Raw genomic sequence first — 23,518 nt, 5'->3', positions numbered from 1 at the left:
GGAAAATGAAGGTATTTTTTTTTAAATGTGACAAGACTTGTCCAACGAGGACTTAAATAAAGCAGATACAAACCACGTTGTACCATAAACGTCACCAGAACCTGACGGTGACAAAAAGTATGCCAGAAGGCAAGTGTACGCAACAATGATCAAAGTAATGCAATAATTGTGGTCCTCAAAATGTGAGAGAGTCAGCCCAAAACAGCCTCCTCAGATCTCCTATCGTCTGGCTACTCTCTGTGATTCTCATACAGAGAACCACACAAAAAGCAAAAGGTCGGGAACCTACCCTATCCCAAATGTACACTGACTCATCAGAGCTACTACTGTATATACACCCTAACCCAAGTCATGGAAAGAAGTGGGTCTCCCAACCCTCTTCCTCCTCCTCGCTCGTGTAGTCATCCTCTATGTCCGAGTCCACATTAAACACATCGACATCCACGTCAAGAACCTCCCTCCTCACTGTCTTCCGTGGCACCCTAGTCAAACCGGTCTCCAGATCGACTACGTCGGTAGCGATCTCCTCCTCAACCACGTGAACAAAAAGGTTGCACGTGGTAACCACGAGAGGAAGCAGATGCTCCAAAACGAGTCGGAGTCGTGGCGACAGGCTCGTCCTTTGGCTCAACGAGCATCGAAGAAGACGCAACGTCCGCAGGGTCCACAACAACAGGCGGTGTCGGTCCAGACGGTGTCTCAGCAACAGCATCAATCTCGGAAGGATCCTCCTCATCAGACGACGACGACGACAATGGCATCAATCTTCAAGGTCCGAAACGAACCATCGACGACAGAGTCAAAGGCAACAATGTACTTCCGCAGAACTCCAGTAGTCAGATCTTCATGGTTATCAATCACGTCCTCCATCACTCTTCCTCGGTGTGTCTCTCGGTGGTTGGGGGGTCCAACTCCCAAGCGGCAGGGTCAACTATGTCAATCATCTCCTACCTGATTTCCCCGGACGGGTGAACCAATATGAACCACTCCCCCAACGACATCTGGCAGTTTGCTGACCGCCCAAACACAAACAATATACACAAGGCAAGGTGCGAGTGTCAACTCACAGAATATGGTAGATAATAAAAAGAACAAGTAAAGCATAAGAATAAATATATATAGGTTCGATAAATGTTATCATGGCATATATTATCATATCCTCAACCACTACATCAATATGCATAAATCATTGATTTAGCGAAACACCTAACGATGTTTATCAACATCAAATCATCAAACTCATAATGATGTTTATCAACATCAACTCATTAAATGAATGGTATCAAATGCAATGTGATGCTCAAATTATGCTCCGGACAGGTTGGACACGTGTGTACGAGTCGGTCTTTTCACCGGCCTTTGTGTTAACCATAAGACTTGATGCCTCTTACAACCTAAATAGTACCTCTTGGTGATCTACGTGGAAACCCGATCTTTCTATCCCACTGGCTCCGCCGAGGTCTGACATTCCGTCGTGTATCCTTAGACATGAATGAATAATGCAACATGGTTAGCCAAACATCGAATCATCCTTACAAACGTAAGTGTCTTGCTAAGAATATTTTCTCTTAGATTCCCTAAGGTAATTATCGAACTATCGACCTCGAATTCTCATACTAAAGAGTGCAATCCCCCTTGATGATTGCTCGAATCATCTGAGTCATCACTCGGATGTTCGTACTTCTCTTCGAGAGAAAGGAGTACATCGTACTTAGTAACTTAATGGTTTCCCATACTTATCCCTTAGGTAGCCTAAACATTAACTGCCGATTGGAAAAAGGTGCAGAAGCACTAAGGGTTTTTCCCTAAACTAGGATCATCAACACTTCTCATTTTCCCGAACTCTTATTCAAGCTCTAAGTTTTCTTCACTAATTTATCGATACTTTAAAGTCTTTGAATGTTGTTTAGCGTATTATGATTTTCATTTATAAAATGATTTATAATTCTATAAGTTCTAGGGTTTCTCTTAAACCCGTATAATTCCCCGAGAAGGTCTCGATCTCCTAAAATAGCAAAGGTTCAGACCTTGGTCCGACCTAATGATCATTCTTTTAATGGTTTCTGTCAATAGCATGGAATAAACTCTCGTTACCCACACTCCAACGATATCAAATATACGAATAAATAATTGCACAAGCAATTAGTACAATCCAATAATGCATATTCAAACATATCATCATATTCTACAATTAGCCACTTAGCACATAAAGCATGTGATTCAGTCAACATCAATCATAGAACAATTAAAGCTTATACACATATGTTGGCCGAAGCCTCAGAAAACCGGAGACACAAGTCTCAAGTTTTAACAGCGGCATAAGCCTCAGAAAACATTTTCCAATTCAGATCAATCAATATCAAACAGTCACATAAACAAGTCGAAGTTATCGACGCCTAAATCATTATCTAGTAGAGTAAGTTGCCCTCACCTTTATCTCTTCCAGCTTCACACTCCAGTACCTCAAGTGATTCCTCAGCAGCTCCAGAAGTTCCCAAACTCAAACCTTTGAGTAAAAACAACATTACTCAGTCAAAATCAATCAGAACAACAATATCAACTAACGTCCGACAAAACTTTAGAAGTTTCCGAGTATGAGAATCTAGGACAAAAGACAAGTTTTTACAAAAAATAAAATCTCCCCCACACTCTATACATGCTCTCGGCCCCTCCCCCTCTTTTAGAGTTTCGTCGCTTTTTCTTCGATCTAATTTAATTCCTAGTTAATCTAGGGCTATAACTAGGGTAAATCAATGCTCGGAAATTTTTTACAAATTGATATGCTATTAGGGGCTTTTGGGTCAGAACTTTAAGCTAAAAAACTGAAAGTTGAAATTTTTTAAAACGAATATGGAAGGGTCGTACATCGTAGCGTTTATAGCAACTAGTTCTAAAGGCACTAGGTTAAGTCGTGAATTTTCGGTTCAAAAAGCGGAACTTTGGTGAATACGAGTATTTCCACAGTTTTTCAGATCTATAGCGACTCAGAGAAAATCCGAGCGCACCGGCGGTGAATATGGAACGCAAGAAGGGTATAGAAGCTGAATGAAAGAAAAAATCAGATTAAAAAGATATTTTTGGAAAATGCTGAAAACTTTGAGCACAGAAAGACATGATTTAAAGCTACAGAAAGTAGAAACAAAGTTATGGAATAGCAAGAATACCTTGTTGTCGTTTAAAAGAAACTGAAATCGGGTCGTTCGGACAAGAATCGGCGAAGAAATCCTCTCTCTCTCTCTCTCTACAAACCCACGACTTCTCTCTCTAATTGGTGGGAAATGAGGTATTTTCTTATTTCCCGCCTTTTATAGCGGACGTTGAAAAAGTAAACTTCGAGGTTTTTCGGATCCGGTCGTTCTGGTACTTTCGTCTGACGATAAGAAGTGAATATTTGGCGACAGAATGCCAAAACTCAAAATGAAGTTCTCAGAATTGAAGAAAACGATATAAATGCGGTATTGGCCAAAATACGTCGGAAAACTACTTTTTGATTTACCTAAAAAATAACGCCGGAAAACTACTTTTTTCAGTTGACGTCGGATGAAGAAACTTCCTTTTGAAGAAATGTCGCAATTGCTAAAAGAATTGTGACAACGTGGATGGAAACTTCGTTAAAATCTTCAAATAGAAAAACGCTTCATTAAGGGTCTTAATTAAAGTCCCCGAGAAGATAAAGCCTAGCTTCGACGGACTTCCGGAAAGCCAAACCTATCGTGTGAATAGTCCAGGGTTCCGTAGCGAAACACTGGTCATGGGAAAAATACTCGGAGGTTCTTATTCTTCTAACGATTTTGAAATTCGCGTAAACAGTGCTCTAGAAGCGGAAATAGCCTTTTCAGGACACTCTTGACATATGTCGGGTGTTGAAATGGCTCGAACTACAACTTAAACTGTCTATGGTACCATCCTTAGTCATTTCCTGAACTTTCTTCTTCATAAAGCTATCCAAATCGGTGAACACTTGTTCAAGTTCCATTCACGTTACATTGGAAACCTAAGCGTGAATAAGAAAATAAGAATTTAACCTATTCTGAAAACTTGGGTCTTACAAACATCATATATATTGAATGAAGAAATTGGGTCACAAGCCCAAACTAACTTACCAGGTCGGTTCATTAACATTAAGCATAAGACTCCTTAGAAACATCTAAACTAAGTTAGAACTAAGGGAGATTAAGAGAACTCCTGCATCTACAACCCATGAAAAAGCCTATGGTATTGAGCCCATGAAAAACTAGGCCAGACAAACCCAAGCTTTCAGGGTCTCCAAACCCTAGCCATCCAGGGTATCAAAATAGTGGCAGTGGCGGAAGGGGAACGATGGCGGCTCCAAAGAAGATTGCAGCAAACAGAAGTGAAATTTTGATAATGAAATATTTACATGTCACTTCTTCTACCTTGCCGGCTCTGCCGTCAGCTATCTTGCTACAAGGTAATCATTAACATAGGTGTTCAACACCTATGAAACAGGGGACAAACCCCGCAGCAGACCAGATCTGGAAGAAGTAGTAGATGAGACAAAAGACTTGAACGATGCAGCCGCAGATGATGGTTGGTGGGGGAAATCACGGTCGTGGCACATAGGAAGCAGCAAAGAAGAGGCCTTTTAGGAAACAGAGGTGGTTGTGGTCTTCATAACAAGTCCAGCAACTGAACATGGAGATGACAACGGAGGAATATGCGCTGATGGAGACACGGAAGCGACAGTGGACGCACATACGTTGCAGCACAATGAGGACGACGACGACCGGTGAGTGGAGGTGGGCGGAGTGGACGGTAGGTAGCAATAGAAAGGGAAAACTAAATTAACAAAGAAAAAATCCACTTATTGGGTAGCAATCCACCTAATGTGGAAGAGAACCCACCTATTGTGGGAGAAAACTACCTACCTAAAGCAGGAGAAGCCTCCATGGAGGAGGAGGAACCCTCAATGGGGGGTTGGCGGCTGGCTTTCTTTGGGTTGACTTCTAACCATAACAGAGGTCTTCTTTTCTGCTTGACAGCTAGGGTCGACCCATAGTGCTTAATTACAACTCTAAAAGAAGACAATTTATCCTAAAGAGCTAGTAGCCTAGTAGACTCTTCGGCCCAATTGCCATACAAAATCATTTTTTTCTCTGTTTTGTTTCTTTTTTGTGGTTGGGCCATTACAGTTTTATCCATACCAAACCAGAGAACGAGAGGGATGGGATGGAGAGAGAACCTGAGCAGTAGCAAAGGGTGAGACTGAGGAGGCCGGTGGTCGTGCATGGTGTGGTTGTTTTTCCTAGTAATGGTAGAATTTGGAGGGAAAATATGAGGGGTCCAAAATGAAATAAAAATATATAAAAATATTTTTATAGCAATAGACACATACGCATACATAGTGATTAACTAATTCATCTCTTATTATAAGTTATATCAATAATCTTGAAAAATTACTTTTAATTTTTTTCAACTTTTTTATTCTCGACATCTATTTTATCTTTAAATAGCATTTTTTTCAAAAATGTTTCTCTAGAAAAATAAAAAGAGAGAGAGAGAGAGAGTCCTAGCATGCTTTGGAGCTTGAAGACATTTTTATCTTGGATTATTCATTGAATTATGGAAGCTATCCTAGCCTAATACTCTTAGGTATTTGGGGGTTTGATGAATTCTTTCGACATTATGTTCTGGTTTTCTTTTGTGCTCATGAAGTTTTAGTATATCTATGAATTCCTCATCTTTTATTATTGAATCCAAAAGCATAAGGATTATTTTGCTATTTCGTATACGATTGAGAGATCTATATAAAATAGAAAAACCGGTGAGAAATTAAATGAGAAAGCCTACGGCTGAGACATAAGTAAAAGTTTCAATTGTGTTGGCTAAAAACGGCAATTTTCTAATTGAATTCGTTTAGGAACTAGGAGATTAGTGTTATAAGATTAACTGCAAGTTTTGCAGGTACTCTCCCCTCCACTCAAGGCCAACGCCACCACCATCTCATGCCAAGCTATAACTAAGCACCATAACTGAGAACGGAAGAGAAGCACTCCAAATTCTGAGAAGAACATTTGGCGCCATTTGTGAGGGAAAGAATGATAACTATACATTCATATATATATATATATATATATATATATATATATATATATATTTCTATAAGTTCACTTGAATACTGCTCAAACGATTTCTCCATCAAGCAATCGAATGAGTAACATGTGATTCAACATCGCTGGTAATGTGTTCGAAGTGAGCAAAGTCAATAGAAGGACTTCCATGTGAGCAAAAGATGTGTTAAAGCTTAGTTACATCCATTTCAAAAGTATCATTATATATTACATTGTAGAAATTGAAATGAAATAGACCAAAAATGAATTTCTAAGTGTAACTAAGCCTTCAATTTATCTAGCTGATGTCATCTAGAATTGTCTTGCCAATATTTTAAACTTTGAAGATGATGCCTTTGAGCCCTGCATAAGTAGATTAGTAGAATATAAGATACTCTTGCACGCCAGAAATTACATTTTACAGCGCTTTTTTTTCCAATTTTACAACGCTTCATAAGCGCTGTAGCTTGTACCGCTGTAGTACTGTCAACCGCTTTTTTCAAAAAGCGTTATAGAACATGAGATATGCTACAACGCTTTTTCTTAAGCTGCGTGGTAGTATGCATGCATTATATATCGCTTTCTTTAAAGAAGCGCTTTAGTATCTATGAATTCTTCAACGCTTTCTTAAATAAAAGCGTTTTAGAACGAAACATTCTACAACACATTCTTAAGAAAAAGAGTTGTAGCATGTACGCATTCTAAAGCGCTTTCCTAAAAGAAGCGCTTGCGCTTTACAATGACATTTTCTTTTAAAACAAATTTGCAGGTCTACCTACTATACCTAGTTCAATAATCAACCACTAATTACAAAAATGGCAATTCAGTATACAACATTTAGAGATTAATATTATTATACAGCAGTATATCATTTAGAGATTAATTAATAATACTATCAAACACACAGTAACTTGAAAGGAATAGGATTAAGGTCCTTTTTGTGGTTGATAAACCAAAGTGCATTTAATCAAAGTACTACAAGAGATTAGAAAACTACAAAATGCTTAACATGTAACTACAATAATTCTTCATCGAAACTTGACAAATCACCTGAAGCAAAAATTGGACATCGGGAAAGTACATACACAATACTTGATGTAAAAAAAATAAAGAAAACCAATACAAAAGCACACAAAAAATTAACAAGGGGGAAGATCAAAACAATAACCTTTTCAAAACACAGAAACACGAACCATAGGATTGAAGTCTCCTAGTGCATCACAACAAAGCTCAGTAAGGGTCTTTCCGAATTCCACGGTCAATTGAATCTATTCTGATATAAAATCTCTAAGCTTGCACATCAAAATCAAAACTGTATCATCTGGCAGTGCCAATTGTTTCTTGACTATGCAATACATCCTCACCACTGTCTCTAGCTTGGCTTGAGAAAAAAATGTTAAATATATCATCTTAAATATAACAGAAGTTCAGGCCAATACTATTTTAGTTTTTTGTAATTTTAATTAATAGCTATGACTTATGAGCATAAAATAGCAGATTTTGTCATGGAGATGGTATAGAACTCAAAATCTAAGGATGAATGATGAATTCTCCACATTCCATAAATCGTCTGAGAATTTTGAATTTAAACTGAGTCAAGGGTTTATGGCATCAAACATTACCTCACATGCAACTTGAAAGCGAGACCCCTGGATGAAATGTAATGGTTGGATAAATTGTCCCATTCATTGAAAGTGAAAACTGAACTTTGGGCTAGAGAACTTTGTACCAGAGACCTGTTTGCAAACCCAACAAGAACTGAATGAGTCTAGGAAGTATATAATATAATTAGAAGCAACCACAAAATATGACACAGCTAATTTTCTACTAGACTAAGACCCGTGGGTTGGAGACAATGGTGAGTCTATTGGTCAGGTAACCACTTTACAAGCCCAAAGTCAGATATCTGGCATAAGATTGACATTACAATTCTACTGAGAAACTTTGATGAAACAATTAAGAACGAAATGTGATTTAGAACAAAAGAATTTCATAGGCTTAAGAGGATAGCGAAAACTTGATATCTTCGTGAATCCTCCTTTGATATTCCTCATGCGGATAGCGAAGGCTTTTAGCAGTCCTCAAAGCAATATTAAATTTGATGCTCTAATTCAGTTTCTCTATAGGTCATGAAATCATGCAAGGGAAGAAACAAACTAAATTTTATTTTTCCAGAAACTTGTCTAGCATTGCATAAACTTATTAAATGGTTAACATACCATAAAGGATGGATGTAATGTAAGACTGCCATGTGGAGACAACTAAAGAAATAGAAACATCCCCCTTCAGCTCAATCTAGTAACATTGGCTGGTCCACATGCACTATAATGCCATGCTCAGACAAGAAATTTACTGTCATTTCTTCCTTGCTACCTCTTGTCAACCGTTTAATGGCTAGAAATTTCCCATCTTCCAAATTTTCAAAGTAAACCTCGACATAGCCTCCCCCTATCAAATTATCCACAAAGATGAACATATATAGTAGCATATCAGCCTTACAAGCATGATTTCAGCATATATCAATAAAAAAATTCTAAAAAGTTAGATTAACTTACAAAGCAAAAGCATTTTTACCCGAGAGAAAACCCAGAAGGCGCAAACAGGTATAAGATGAGAATTAACCTATAAAGCAATAATTTCGTCTTCACCCATAATCATACCCAGAAAAAGCATGATTGAGACCATCAAAATTCTGGGACGATACCAAATTCCGAACCAGAAGATGAAGGAAAAAGGGTACTTTTTACGAGAAAATTGGAGAAAGGGGAAGAGGGTACCAAATTCTCGTTTCTTCATCGCAGAATTCAGGGTGTTCCATTAAGATCCATTGGAAGCAAAGCGTCAACACACCAAAAAAATAGACCAGCTTCTTCTCACGGTCCAAGTCGTGAATCGCCCTCGATGGACCAGTAGTGGTTCAGGGATCTGGGAAGCTTCGCTACGTAGACGTTGATGCTGGAGAAGAGAAGTTTTGGGATTTCAGATCGTGAAAATGGAAAGTCGAAGTGAAGTTCAGGTCGTGTAGACTAGTGATTTTTATTTTTGTTTTAGTATAATAAAATTATAATATATTGTAAAGCGTTTATGTGAGTCAACGCTGTAAACACATACACTTATGGACAACGCTTTAAGTTAACAAACGCTTTAAGGAATTTATTTTAAAGTGCTTCCTCTTTAAAAGCGTTATAGGCTATTTCAATTTTTAAAGCGTTTTTCCGTACAAGCGATTTAAAATAGCTCCGTGTAGTATGTTAAAGCGCTACTTCTCTGAAAGCGCTATAGGTAATCTCAAATTTTTAAAGCGCTATCATGGACAAGCGATTTAAAATAGCTCCGTGTAGTATGTTAAAGCGTTTCATCTAATAATCGCTTTAAAATAGGCGCTTTAGTATGTTACTAATCTTCTCTAGAAGAACCTAGATAAAGGCATAAAGCTAGAGCCAGTTTAGAAGTTCTTGCTGATGATCTACAGTTCTTGAGGGATCAGGTGACAATTGTTCAGGTCAGATTGCTAACTATCTGGTGCTTCATATCTTGCTGCATTTTCTAATTCTTTCCATGAAAAGTAAGTACATGTTAAATGTGCCCTCTATTAAGCCCTATATTACATATTATACCTAAAAATTGATTTTTGTTATAAATATTACATTAGCAAAAAAGATATCATGACACATTCGTATAAATACATGTTTACACTACATTTTCCACCAAAATGGATCTATTTAAAAAAACAAGTTGTTATGGAAAGTCCTATTAGGAAGAGCTAGTTCTAAATATATTTAAATTTCTCCGTTTATCTGGTCAACCGACTGGTGGGCCATTGAATTTTTTTTTCTTCATCGGAAATTCATCAAAGATGTATTCTAATATTATATATCAGAAATCTTTTTTTTTGAAACAATATTAGAAATCTAATAAAGAATGACTTTGAATAGATACGTAGATGGTATTAACAAAGCTTTTGCAGGGAGTCTACGTACGTAGAACAAGAGAAGGTTGAAAGTAAACAAAAAGTAAGGAAAAGTAGAGGTAAAAATTTAGAAGGGAGGGGGTGGGGGAGACATATAAATAAATGTATTGATTTGAATTGATAGTTTTTTGCATTGGAAAGTGAAAGAATGAATCGAAGTTTTTTAATTTGGACAAATATTTGATATTGTATTTTGATACACACATGTGAACAATCCATAGTATACACATTCAGAAAACATTCTAAGAACTTGATTAAAAAAAAAACATTCTAAGAATCTAAATACATGATGTAACATCCTCTGATTGGCTCATATTCTGCTGAATCTTACGTGTCACTTCATCCTCCATCCTCCTTTTCCTCCTACTTTCTTCTCCTATATTAAACCAACTTGGACATACTCTGCTGACTAGCTAGGTTCAACACTAGACCGTTGACTTGTCAAAATGGATGAAAAAGACTTAATATAATTAAAAAAAAATTAAGGATCTAATGTGATGCAATTTTTTTTCAGGGACGGAAAGGTTATTTAAGCAAAAAAACAATATTTATTTATAGACATTATTTTAAAATTATTTAATTGGTTTTCAAGTAATTATGCTTTTATTTTAATAAAACTTAAAAAGGAATGTGGTTGTTAGTCTTTGTGACATAGCATAATTGCGTTTCGGTGTCCGAACAAGGTCTAACACAATAACAATTTATGGATAGATGAATTACTTAAGCATATGTTCGGTGTTTGATCACTTAAAATTGTATATGGAGAATTATTTGTTGGGAGAGACACATTCATATAACATGACCTTAGAACCTCGTGGGATTAATCTTAAGAGTGTTAGTCTGAAATATACTTTGAGAAAAATAATTGAGTGTCAGTGTGAAATATTTTACATTTTTTACATTAAAAATGCATGAAATTAAACTATTTAATCAATTTCATTAAATAAAAAATTAGTATCCAATTGTATTCAATATTTTTACGTTTTTTTTTTCAAATTTACCTGCATTCAAATTAAATCAAACCCGACGAAGACGCCCCTGCATGACAAAGACTCTACCTTAGGGGCTGAATTATCTTCTACCTCATCACTTTCAAATATAGTTGCAGTTGCATCAATGCAAATTGTTTCCAGCAACATTGCTTTAGATAAGTCGGGACCTCTAAATTATGATAATAAGAGGAATTTTGTATTAGAGACCTTGTATATTTTCTTAATTACCTCGTGGATTTTATGTTTTTAATACCCTGACCGCATTTCCCAACTCAAGCTTTGATTCAAGCAAGGGACAAGTCAAAGGGAATTGTCCAGAATTCCATTGGTGAAAGAAAACCAATGGGACCAGTTTTGTTTGGGGATAAGTTCTCGCAGAGAACGATTTAATCCTTTACAAAATTTTGATCCAATATATTAGGAGTGCAATGTCTGCAACAATGAATAGGTTATAGACTTTTGGAATGATTTTGAATTCAATGGTGCCAATTTAGATGACATGTGATAACTTATTCTTAATTACTTATTCATAATGTTGGTAAATTTTAACTTTACATTGTATGTAAAGTTTAAGCACATCATAGCTTACCTAGCTAGATTTCGAAAAAAGTGTAAATTTTGTCATTGCATAAAATGCTACTATTAGTCTCCATTTCTCATTGCATAAAATGCTCGAATTTATTTATATGGAGTCTTCAAAATAGTTCTAGTCATTTCCTTTTTCACCTAGAGAAACTAAAAAATGCCTATCTCATCATCAATTCCATCATCAAATACATAAAGAATGCTAGCATCATTACATCCATTGTGCCATAAGACTTTATAGATAACTATTGGGGTTGATGTAGCCCATCCTCTAGTTGATCCTCCTCCAGAATCTAAGATGCTAACTGTTATTTGATTACCAGCTGTTATTGATATTGTATGTGTCCCAAGACCTCCTGAGTGTCTTGGAGATAAGATGTCATCTTTGTTCCAGAGTTCAAGATCATCTCTATAATTTCTAGTACCAACTATTTATTCCAAGTACATAGGAACATCTTTAAGCAACGGAATTTTGGAATTTTTCTAATAGATGTTTCTATGTTCTTGCAGTAAAATAATTGGTGCTAGATATTATAGAGCTAATCTTGAACCCTTGAACAAAGCTGGCTTCTTGTCTCCAAGATACTCACAAGGTCATGGGACACATACAACATCAACAGTAACTCGCAACCCATTTACAAAAGCCAACATGTTAGGCTTTGGAGAAGGGACAATTAGAGAAGGGTCTACACCAGCCCAAATAGCTGTCTATGATGGCACAACACATGTGATGATGATAACATTATTTCTACATTTGATGATGTTATTGCATATGAGGAAGGCATATTTATAATTTCTCAAGGTGAAAAAAATGTAAAGAACTATTTTGAAGACTCTATATCAATTGGAGCATTTTATGCCATGTGAAATGCGATAATGGCAGTAGCATCAACAGAGAACTTAGGTCCAAAACTTAAACATGTAGTTAATTTTCAACCATGGACAGTTTCAGTGGCTACTAGCACTATTGTCAGGAAATATGTAACAGAAGTAAAATTAGGAAATAACAAAATTTATGAGATAATGTATCTTCTATATCGTATCCTAGAACAAGCATTAGTTTATCTACGAGTTTATACCTTCAAAATTTTATGGTCTGATTCATTCGAAGTTATCCAGGATTATCATACCCAAAATTCTAACAAAGGCTACAATGAATCTAGGCTACTATTTTGTGGATTTTCTTCAGAGTCCTCAAATGCAGAACATGCGTCATCTGCAAAACCATATGAGCAGTTTATAGAAAGTCGTGACACTTGAAAAGAATATTAAATAACTTCAATCCCACTTATAACTTTACTCAAGTATGAACGATTTGTTCACTCACGTGTGATGAAAAAAATCAAAACCAGTCAAGAACCAGCACAGACTTGTTAGGATCTAAAAGAATAAAATTATGCTAAAATGAAACAAATGCAGAATAACGTTAGACATATCAATATACAGAACATTGTTGGTACCTCTATATTCAGTTAGAGATATTTCAAGATAACTTTGAAAAACAAGATCTCACATTATAAAATTCAGCCTACAGATCTTGCTCAAAGCAAGTCCAACTAAATCAGTAATCTTGCAGACAATATCTTCAGAAAATTAAAGACATTAAAACTCTCTACACACTGTTTTCTGCAAAAGTCACAAGTAACTCAACCAATTAAAACCCAAAAAGTGGAGGGAAGCACTAAAACAAGAACATGTTCCAAATAAAGATCATCCCAATATTTTAATTAAACATATTAGGCCTATCTTTATTGATAGAACCAACTCTATTCCTATCCATTTAGAAGAACTAGGATAGTAGTCCGTTTCCGTGCGATGCACGGACGAGCGATTCTACGATTTAACATAATTAATTCTGTAATTTATTAAGATGAACAAATTAATTTACATACCAATAATTTGTAATCTTTTCAATTATATACCGCAGTTGTCTAAATGACTCATGGAAAAGTTTGGGTTAAATAATACATGATCTTAGGTGGACCAATCACATTTAAGATAAGTTGAATAAAATTTTCATATTTTATTTGTTTATTTATAAATAATTTTATTGGTTCATTGGGATGGGATTAGGTAACCTTCATGATAAAATGAACAAAATTTATTATCAACTTTGCTAATATCTATGACAATAAACCGATTGTTAACTTTAATCGATATAAAACAGAAGTATTTTGCATTTTTTCACTTATTTAATATAATTATAATACAATAACAATGTTACAATATTTGTTGGAAATGCACAAATGATAAAATGATAAGTCAAAGAGATGTTTTAATGTAGAACCAAACATAACTAAACTATTTATAATTAGAAGTCAAACCACTTGCAACATGTCTCACCCTTTAAGCCAAAATTGACATATCTTTTGCCTCTTCTCTCACCAATAGAGTACTAAAGAATTTTCCAATTGGTCCGAGATCCATCTAGAAGGAGAACACTTATTTCAGGAGGCAAGTGTACGAAATATTCTTACTGGACACGATTGGGGAGGATCTGTTTCACAACGCAAGTAATGCAAATAAATTAATACTAACAATGTAAGTAAACAAAATACAAAACAAACCAGAAATTCGTTCCCATGGATGAGATCAGCAATGATATCAAGCATCCAAACCAAACTACTCACAATGCATTTCTTCAACTTCATTATTAGATCCACCGTCACTAACTAAATTAATAGTCATATGTCTTCATCCTCAAACAATAAGTCATTATTGGCACAGCTTGGATATGCGGTTGCAGGGCTAAGATGACCGGTCTTGGTCCTATAATGAATCTCTCTGAACTACACATCATATACTCTGATGCTAAACTTAGATTCACTTTACAAACAAAGCGAATCATCATAGTTCCCTGAATTTGGTGGACTGCTTACAACTTCAAACTTCCAACACCAAATCTAGCTTCACCATGATTATAAAAAAAAAAAAAAAAAAAAAAAAAAAAAAAAAAAAAACCACCTCCTATAACTAATAGGACTGTAAAATTCCAACAAAAGCTCTTAAAAAGAGTGAATGTAAAGAAGTCAAATTTTGTAAATGCCAAAACGAAAAAGTACAACTGATAGGAAGCTAAAACTCACACCATAACCACAAAGGCTAAAAGAAAAAAACACCCAAGTGCAGCAGACACTGAACCGAAAAAAGAACTTTCAACTGTTAAGCTTTAATATTCCAAAATCACATTCTACCCAAATTACAGTCATGTGATTCTCAAGTTTTTTATTTATAAGCAAAAACTGTATTCAAAGCTAGCACAAGGGATGCTAGAACCTAAATACAATATGAGTACAAAAGACAAGGGATCAAGGGGGCAAAACTAAGGCCCCAGAAAACACGAAAACAATGCTATCAGTATAGGTAAACATAAATTCTCACCAGACAACTACTCAGACAGTTCTATGATTGTTAGGTCCCAACCAAAATAAGCCAGCATACCAAAACCACTATCAAAGTATTGATTAGAACAAACCATACTTGGAAAAAATACTTTAGTCTTCATACAACCTCCAGCTTGATCCCTAAATCACACCCACCTTTGAGGAGTCAAGATGTCTGATATTGGAAATGCAATCCTTATGGTAAAATCGAGTAGACAAACATGTAATCGATCCCTTCTCCCCTACATGCTTCAGCTCCAAAGGTCCTGCACTTGATAAAGCCTACCATAGCCTCATAGTAAGTCAGCCAATTAGGACCAGCATATCAATGATGAGCTAAGTAGATGGACAAAAACTCAGGTTTCACAGCACAAGATCATGAACAGAGTGGAAAGAGCTAGAACACTCATATCTACTCCTTCTATGCTGCAGACGAAGCTCACCAGAATTGGAGTTCATCCTGAGTGCACCTTATGCCAAACTGTATCAACGAAACCAAAGCACCATAACCAAATTCCCCAAAATTCACCTCAACTCCATAGCAATAAAACCATAGCTCAATTATAGGGATTCCAAACGGATTAAGTGTTTGCCTTCCATTCGAAAAGAGAGAAATCAAAACCTTTTGATTTTGCTTTCAACCACAGGCACGATTTGAATTGAATTAACTCTACTGTATCAGAAGCATCATCTTCACTGCCTCTAAAAAGCACTGAATTTCGGAGATTCGAGATGGTCCAGATCGATGAAAACCAAATAACCCACCCACCCCTTTTGTCACGCGCATTGCTTCTCATTAGAGAGTGCTGGATGAAATGTTGTGATGATAAGTATATTTCATGAAAAGGCTTTAAAATAACCCTTGTCAGGTATGCCAATTGAGTAAATACTTACTTTCCATTCAAAACATATACATAAAGCACATAGGAAAACAAAGTTTTAAGAACATACTCAAACACAACATATAATTAAGAACAGAAATCTCAAACTAAAACTAATAAGAGAATAAAAACAGCAGGTTACAACATTAGGGAGCAGAATCTGTTACAACATTCGGCCAAAAAATACCTCTTATGAATAGTGCTAAAAAAAGCTCGGTATTAAAATTCTACCATAAATATAGAATATCACGGTAGATTGCAATTGTTCAAATAGAAGTTATATGTGCAAGAGCATGAAATAGACGGGGGCCGACTGATTTAGAGAGTGCATAGTAAAGAATACACAGCACTCAATAAATAAAAACTGAGTAAAGAGACACCTTCGTGAAGACAAGATGCACTAATTAAGAGAAAAGCAAGGAGATCATAGCCTCATAGTACTAAAAAGAAAATTACTCGCCGGTCAGGGGAATCAAAGGAAGAATCTGGATCCTCTCCAGCAGTAACATCCCTCCAGCCTCTCCAGCAACTTTCCTGTCCCTTAGATCAAAGCAAAGGTCAGCCAAACATTTAAATTAAATAAAATTTGAAATCACAATCAAACGTACAGTCAACTTGAAATAGGATTCAACCAAACAAAACACAACTCTAGCATTCTCCCTCTGCTCATGCCAGCAACCTTCCCTCACCACTGCCGATGTCTTCTCCAGTGGGACTTGTTGTCACCGAAATACAATCGCCGTCAATTTCATCAAAATATCCGTTAACTCCACAAGCCATAGAACAATAGAACTCATTGGAAATATGCTGCAACTGATTCAAGAGTTCTAAAAATTGCTTCTTCAATTTTCACAAAACTTAGCCTCAAACTGGAGAAGAAGATGGATTCTTCCAGCAAAAAAATGCTTTAAGGATCTAAAATAATTAAAAGTGAATTAAATTAACCAAACTAAATCTTTGGAGTTTCCATTTATACTCTTAAGTAGAAATAAACTAGGTGAATGAAAGTCAAATGTATATCTGATGAGGTGAGAATAGAAGAAAAACACACCTTCACATACTTAAAATTGAAAATAAAGGCCAGCTTTTAGAATAAAAAAATATCTTTAAAACACATCAAGATGAAGACCCACAACAGAATAAACACAGCTTTAAGAAAATGGACTACCAACTTTTCTAGCTTAATGACAACAATTTGGTGATGGAGGGAAGGGAAAAGGAAAAATGAACATGAAGAGAGACATCACACCGAACATGAAGTAAATGAAGGTTTGAAAATCGATGAAAGGAGACTTACATACGAACCACGCAAAAGATCCTGATCTATCTTCTTTCCAGTTTATCACTCACTTCACTGGGTTTGAACCATGATTCTTCCACTACTTGAGAAAATCTTCAATAGTTAAGTAATCCTACACTTCCAGTTATGGGAAAGTCTTCCAAGAAAACAAATTGAATTATAAGATGCATGTTTTCAATCTGACAAGTCAATGAGTATTCTGTTGAGATGATTTTAAATCTCTGCAGAATAGGAAAGAAATTGATGTTGGAATCCACAGTTGAAATTATGTCTTTAAAACTTTAGATTAGGAGCAGCCATAACATCCTAAAATGAAAATCTTGGTAAAACAATATTTACTATTCTAAGCTATATTTTCTTCTTTTATGCGGTCACCATTTTCTTCAAAGTGGTAATCAAAATACTCGTCATTTCTCTTCATGTTTTGGTTTAACACAAATAAATTTCTACAATACATTTGATACAAGTATACAATTATAGTTCAGTGAACTGTGAGGGAAAATAAAGGAAAACTATAGAAACATAAAAGAGAAATGTTAAACAACTTATATTTAGATGTTTATAAAATTAGTTGGCAACTCTAGTAAGAAAATCAATTATAAGATACACAATAGCTTTAAGCATTTATAACATAATCTAGTAACAATTCATACATATAGAGGCGATTTCAACTACAACTTTATGGATAGAGAGTTGCCTTAAATCTTCATAAACTACATCATGGTCAAGCAGAGTCTACACATCATAGAGGTTACCTCAAGACAATAGTACTCTAAATATACATGCTTTTATAGATCTTAATTAGTATCCAAGGCATTAGTAAGTTGTCTAGTTGCATATTTAAAACTCTTTACTTTCTTTTTCCTTTTTATTGTTTAAAAGAAGGGTGTTAAATTTCTGTTAGCTGCCTGAAATGGTTAAAGAATAAGACACGAACATCAACTTAAACAAATAAAAATAAGAGAGGTAATATTAGGATAAAAACATTACCAATATGAAGAAGCTGTAAAATTTAACCAACATAGGTCAGCTATGTAACTCTACAACAATACCTCTTTTTTGATTGCTATAGCTACCCACTTTCAAATGCTCAATTTTAATAGTTCGAGTTGAGTACCTTACTTTGAAGTTTGAACTTATAAAAACATTGATCAATGTTAAAAACTAAAACATAAGAATTGGAATCCCACAGTGCTAACATCTTGCAATGTTAAGCTTAGCTTAGCCACTGTAGACCACTCTTGGGAAAATACTTATTTTTATTAGCTTATGTTCTTTCTTCTATCAAATGTAGCACTTCAACTTCTGTCAAACATGTTATCCTCAATGTTGTCTATTCCAACTTCAACTTCTGCCAAACATGTTATCTTCCTTCTATTCCAATTGCAGCAGAACTGGCAAACAAATAACAATTATTTTCAAATAGCTATTACTTTTCAAAAGAATAGTGATCTCTATTAGAATATAACAAAAAAGTTAATCTCAATTTAGTAAAGGATGTCACCACATTATAGCATTGAGAAGACAATTCTTTCTCTACCGCTAATAGGGTCTGAAGTCTGAACCAAATGCAACTATGCCATTTTATGCATCTTTTTCTGAAAAAGTACACCAAATATATCTAATAAGTTGCACATGTTCTATGGCAATTAACTGTTTCTCAACTTAAAAACAAACAAATCAAAGTTGATACTTGCCAATAGATGTCCTCTCTCTTAGTATCAAATGAAACTTGCAAGTAGCAAAAGAAACCAACAATTGAAGTTGCTATTTCATTGAAATCAGTAATATCAGAATCAAATGATCTCAGTTGAAACTTGAAGCACTATAAGTCTATAACCAATATATATGTCCTCAGTTTTAAGAAACATGATCACACTCATAAGAATAGCACCAATTAATTGGAAAGATACATAAGACAACAGACAATTTATTTAACTGTTTATAACAGAAAGTGAACCAAGTCAGCAACCAATGTTCTAATTATTCCCTATAGCTTTTGAATTCCAATCACAATAATCCAAGAAGGATTGGTTTCTAATGAGAGAACAAAATTAATTATTCGGAAGCAAATCGATCACCAAAACTGCAGACTAAGGAGTAATTCTGAGAATCATTTTCTCAAGCACATACATGAAAAATTAAGCAAATTGATGAACCGAGGGCTGAAGCACTGACCTAGGAACAAAAACATCTTAAACAACAGTGCAACAAAAAGCTCATTAAAACAGATTCTTTCTTTAAGGTGAACCTAACTACATTTTCCCATCCAAACTAAGCATAAGTATAAAAAATGTTAATACAATATGACATTGTAGAAATGACATACGAACATGCATAGATGAGACACAAAAAACAACAAAGAAAGGGGTGTTTAAGATCATTACAGGCACATGAAGACATTTAAGTGCATATAAAACTACATGTTTGTATTACTTTAGACTCTGAATGCTATTAGAGAAGGAAATCTGATTAAGGTTTACCACCACCACCCCAATTAATAATATATTGCTGCTACATGAAGAGAAAGAAACTAAATTCCAAGAGTTGAATGTAAATGAAACGCACAATGAACATTTTATGCATATGAATGACTTTATCCTCATAATCAAATAGTAAAGACCAATAAGGGAATGTTACTTCTTCCTATGTTCACCCATATACCCCACATATTTCATATATAAGGGGTGTATCAAGTGAAAACATGAGAAGAGCTAATCTTGACAATAAATCATGCATGGATGGTTAGAATTAACTCCTCTCTCTCACTCACACATATGTGGTATCCCAGGGTCCTATATTTTAGACAGTGCATGTGTGTGTGTTTGTTCTTCAAAGCCACTAAGTCGTTAAGTTTATTATAAATAACATAGCAATATGACCTAGAAATTCATGACTTCTATTAAAAACTAAACATTCTACAAAATTGCAAGTTTTGCATAAGAGGTTTTATAGGGAAAGAAAAAGGAAGCTTCTTTCAGTTATCTAAGTGCCATTTGCAAAGATGTAAAAGAAATCAAAATCAGAAAAAAGACAATTAAAGTAGCATGGAAGTACTAAAAATTTGACATACATCTAATACTATAAACACATCAGGTCATATCTGCATTTTCTCACAACTTACAGCTTGAGCCAAACTCCGATGGTACCCGTCAAGAAGCCACCCTTTATGCTTTACATCTTCCCAAGAAAATCTAGTTGCTACCATCTACAAGAGAATAAAGGAAACAAAAAAATGCCATGTAAATCAGAATGTGAAAATGCAGCAAAGGACAAAATTAATTTTAGAAAAACAAGACAACCAAATATAGAAGGTTGTGAAAGAATCGATCAGGTACAAACCTTTTACAACACCCTTCAGTGAAAAAAAATTGCAACTGGACAAGATTCATTTATGTCAAATATTCCAAAACAAAAAAGATAAACCACACAAGGGAATCTTTTTAACCCAAAACATGATACACCCTACAATACGTTGTTGAGTGTTCTCTGAAAATACTACAGAGCATTTATCAGGTGCAATAACATTTAAATTTATTATCAGCAAAGGTGCAAATGGTCCAGAATTTAGGGGCAATAACAACTTAGGATGCATTTCTTATATCAGTCTTCACCTAGCTAGATAGGTAGTAAATAAGCTTTCTTGTTGCAAACACAAATTGAAGTACATTTGATAAAGGATACTTAACTGAGTGATTGAACCTGTAATGTGAATGGTTTTATTCAGTTTGTTTCCTCAGCTTTCTGAACAACAATCTATTCTTAGAATCTGTCCTTCTTTTTCTTTTACTCACCTGCATATTTTAAAAGATATAGATAATATAATATTAAGAGCCCTCTAATATTAATACTGAAACTTTGTGGGGGGAAAAATACAAATCCAAAAAATTCATCAAAACGAAGATCAACACGCAAGCTAAATTGCAGGGAGATAAACTAAATCTATAAATAACTTAAAATCAAATCTCATATACTTCGCTAAAGAACAAACATTAGCACCAAGAACAACAACTCAAATTTCTCCATCAAATTCCAACTGCCCCAACTTCCTGTTCTACCTAACAGACAAACACTTTCTTCATGACCTGACAATGGGCCAAAAAACAAATGTTTTTTATTTGGAATAGTAGTAACCTTCGACCCAAAAAGTATTACAATGGCCCAAAAAACAAATAATTGAAGAAATATAATGGCACAAGTATTTTCAATCTTTATTTCATTTAAATGGTCTTTACTAGCTTTCTCCACCATTTAGTTCCTATCTTCAATTCTACCCATTAGTTTTGGTTTTGGCTTTATATTTCCACCGTTACTCCTTACATTTGCAACGTCTTTCTTTTATGGCCTTTAACATTGGTGTTATTGGCTTTGATGATTAAAAAGAAAAGTCCGTTGAAAAGGTTCTTAAGCTTCATGTGGCATGTGGCTTGATGTTTTATAAAAAGTGGAAAAATATGTTTAGTTGAATGTCCTTCCTCTTCTCCAACTCATTTCTGAGCACTGTTGTAGAGACTCCAGCATGTTTAGGTTTTGAGTGCACAGTGTCTTACATGCGGCTGTGTTAACCTTGGGGAGCAAACCCGGCACTGGATTGCACCGGAGGTCTGCCGGAATTTTTGTTTTCAAGACAGTGGTTCGTCCACGCAGCTTTCTTCCATATTTTTCCAACAATAATGAGCTTATATGACTATTTCCCAAAACTTAAGTGACTATTTCCCAAAACTTAAGTAGCAATTAAATGTTGTCTGTGTTCAAAGCTGAAGTTTTTTGCCACAGACCAGCCAGCCATATAATTCTCTCTTGAAAAGGTTTGAATTGTTTTGCACATGAAATCCTTTGTTTTAAAACTTTGCATTTCATGTTTATACAAAATTTACCATTAGGCTAATAGTATCCTCATTATAATACGATATTTTGATTGACTCAATACACTGTGTATAGAGATTAGAATTTGTTAAAAGCAATGAAAGCTTCAGCATCCCATGTTTTTGTACTACATTGGGCTTGACCCAATCTACCAAAAAAAAATCTGCATACCTGCCTCGTTCCTCACAATCTATGCTGATGTGGAGTTTTGACCCAGCAACCATCTCTACTCCTGACCCAACTATTGTTGTTGTGTCAGTGACCAACTTGCCCCCATTAGCTCTGGCTTGTCTTTAGCCACCGGTTCAACAACCGCCCCAATAACCGAGTCTTGGTATTACCCTTCAGATATCAAACCGACAACCCTGGAGAAGACCCGTCTCTGTTGGGGGTTAGATTTCTCACCCCCACTATTAAATTTCACACCCCCATTTTTGAAATTTCAAGTTCCGAATTATTTCGGAATCTTATATTCTGAAATTAATTCGTGATTTGCAGTGCAAAATACAATGTAACACCCCATTTTTGAGTGAAAAAATACTTCGGAAACATATTTCGAAAATTAAGTTTCTGAAAAGTGTTTTAAATGGGGTGGCATTTCTAATGAGTGGGATGCCAAATCCAATGATCATCTCTGTTTCTTCATCATTTCATTTAAATGAAGTAAGACAATATAGCTTTTCCAAAAGAAAAATCAAGCACTAGCTAAATTACAATTGGAGAGTAATTCTGTTTCACTTACATAGAACATGTCCCAATCTGGTTGCATAAATTCTCTAAGGAAAAGAGAGTTGTATGCAAGTCTCAATGATGTTCTACACATAAACCTGAATTAAAATATTTGGTAATATTATTGATATAAAAACAGTAAAGGGCTCTTTTTGTAGAGGAAATTACATAATGTGATTGATTAAAGTTAAAGAAATAAATCTTTGAATAAAGAAAGAATTAAAGAGAATAAATGAAAATAAGAAACTACCAAAAATAAGCTAGGTAAAAACAGGAAACAACATAATTATAAACAGACAGAAACATAACTGCCAATTAAGAGTGTTAAATACTCTATTTCACAATTTGTTGACACTCCCCCTTAAGCTAGGCTGAAGATACACTCTATTTCACAGTGGGAACATATGTAATACATATATGTCTCCTTTTTATCTTCTCTCTGATGAAGTGTTTATCAACTTCGATATATTTGGTATGTTTGGTCCTATCATGCAGGACCGGGTTGTGTGCAATAGATATTGGAGACTTGTTGTCACACTAAAGCTTTATTGGAGGAGGATTGAAAATCTTTAATTTTTGTAGAAGCTTTTCCACCCATAATGCCTCACAAGTTCCATGAGCAACTGCTCTAAATTCAGCTTCTGCACTGCTCCTTGCTACAACACTTTGTTTTTTACTTCTCCAACTAACCAAGTTTCCTCCAAAAAAGGTGTAATCGCCTGATGTTGATCTTCGGTCTGT

At 35.2% G+C, this 23,518-nt stretch overlaps 2 long non-coding RNA genes across 12 annotated transcripts; both read right to left on the bottom strand.

The window, feature by feature from the left end:
- Nucleotides 1-6,137: 6,137 nt before the first annotated feature.
- Nucleotides 6,138-9,113, bottom strand: LOC130720458 (uncharacterized). 6 transcript variants are annotated; one of them, XR_009013076.1, is made up of 5 exons: nt 8,849-9,113; nt 8,627-8,693; nt 8,291-8,519; nt 7,240-7,807; nt 6,138-6,434 (listed from the first exon to the last, which is right to left on the bottom strand). It is a non-coding gene; the product is annotated as an uncharacterized LOC130720458 (long non-coding RNA). The 6 variants fall into 6 exon arrangements; XR_009013078.1 differs by having other exon boundaries at nt 8,646-8,693; XR_009013075.1 differs by having other exon boundaries at nt 7,240-7,452; nt 7,694-7,807; nt 8,627-9,111.
- Nucleotides 9,114-13,433: 4,320 nt separating this feature from the next.
- Nucleotides 13,434-21,217, bottom strand: LOC130718962 (uncharacterized). 6 transcript variants are annotated; one of them, XR_009012896.1, is made up of 4 exons: nt 20,872-21,217; nt 20,307-20,390; nt 18,690-18,780; nt 14,565-18,576 (listed from the first exon to the last, which is right to left on the bottom strand). It is a non-coding gene; the product is annotated as an uncharacterized LOC130718962 (long non-coding RNA). The 6 variants fall into 6 exon arrangements; XR_009012895.1 differs by adding an exon at nt 13,434-14,115 and having other exon boundaries at nt 14,249-20,390; XR_009012893.1 differs by having other exon boundaries at nt 13,434-16,797; nt 17,180-20,390.
- Between the last annotated feature and the right edge of the window lie 2,301 nt (nt 21,218-23,518).

Source organism: Lotus japonicus, chromosome 5 (assembly GCF_012489685.1).
Source record: "Lotus japonicus ecotype B-129 chromosome 5, LjGifu_v1.2".
In the NCBI taxonomy this organism is placed as follows: Eukaryota; Viridiplantae; Streptophyta; class Magnoliopsida; order Fabales; family Fabaceae; genus Lotus; species Lotus japonicus.
This window is presented reverse-complemented; position numbering and strand designations above follow the sequence as displayed.